This window comes from Dreissena polymorpha, chromosome 3 (genome assembly GCF_020536995.1).
Source record: "Dreissena polymorpha isolate Duluth1 chromosome 3, UMN_Dpol_1.0, whole genome shotgun sequence".
In the NCBI taxonomy this organism is placed as follows: domain Eukaryota; kingdom Metazoa; phylum Mollusca; class Bivalvia; order Myida; family Dreissenidae; genus Dreissena; species Dreissena polymorpha.
Window position 1 is genome coordinate 57350107 of NC_068357.1, and position 1642 is coordinate 57351748.

The following is a 1642-nucleotide window of genomic DNA, read 5'->3' on the forward strand; positions in this document are numbered from 1 at the left end:
ATAATTGGTAAGAAAAGTAGTACCAATATTGCGTTATGTGCATGACGCGATGTCAATTCTCTCTCATGAGTGATGCAAAAGACCTTACTCAATGACGCTCGATATTTCGTAACAGCGGTCAAATCAGAAACAATGACTGATATTCCGACAGAACATGACTAGTCTGATGCCATGTCTATAGCAATTGCAGAAAACTTTGATAATTCATTCATCGATGTTAACATAAAAGCCACAAACAGAATCTGACCATCCTTATAGCGCCTTGCGTCACCCACATTCATTTAATCGATTGAGCTCTGATCAACTGAAGATTTTATTGCATAAATCAATCTATCTTACGGGGGATTCCGACGATAGTTACGGAATCCGGATAGGGCCAAGTTGATTGTCGCGTGTCGACCTTCGACACGACAATTGAAGTCGACATGCGAAGCGACACGCGACATTCATCGCGACGTACAGTCGACAATTCAGTCGACAGTCAAGATTTTCTGCCAATTTTTTTTCTAAAACCAAGCGCTATATGCGACACTCAAATCTTGATTGTCGCATGTCGACTTCAAATTTCGAGTGTCGTGTCGTGCGTCGCTTGAATGTCGTGCGTCGACCTCGAAGGTCGACACGCGACAATCAACTTTGCCCTATCCGGATTCCGTAGATAGTCGATGGTTCGCGATTGAATCGATTTATCGTTTATCGCCCTAGACGCAAGTCATCTAGTTCCGGTTGACTGGTAAACAGAAACGTGTTAAAGCGCATGTTAATGATGTCAAAAACATAGAGTAAATATTTGAATTTGACAAAACTGTTTGAAGCTTCAATATAATTTATTGAAATAACATTCCGGATGACCGATGGTAAACACTACTTCAGATCATGACTTGATTAACAACACTTGGGGTTGTTTACATTTTCCAGCGATATTCACCGACAGTAAAAGATGGCAGGGTTAAAGTAGAACAAGGTCGATCAAAGACATTCAATATTTTCTAAGATCATGAACATAGGTAACTCTTCTGTTAATAAGTTCTATAACTCACGCAGGCTGAATACCCTCTCCCATCTGCTTCTACAATCAAGCGATATCATGTGTGTCTACCAATCAATGAAAGTATAAACATTGTCCGGACTAGATCAAAGTCATACTATACATAATGTATAGTGCACAAAACAAATATCAAATACAACTTTCAGATTGTACCCTTAATGCTTAAACACAGTTCAGTATTAAAATCACCATCAAACACACAATATGCGAGTTAATATCAAGGCTTTTATAACGCAAGGATATAAAATATATTGTCAATAAGGTATTTTACTTCAGCCTTTAATGGAATGTGTTTTTTTTTAATTAATACACTTTAATTATTCCGGAAGAAAAATTTCAAAATCGTAATACTAATATTTCGAGAACTACCGAATGAAGGGCTGCACATGCATATCAGGGACACTTTACCCACATGCATTAAGCCCCGATTTCCGGAAGTGAGGTTCACAACATGGTCAGTATTTCAACGTAGCCTCAAGCCTTACTAATTGATTTAATCCTCCATTAGCTAGCGCGGCGTTGTAGCAGCTTAGTCCGTGTCAACAATTTAATTAATACATGATAGTATTAAAAAGGATTGACATAAATGTCACG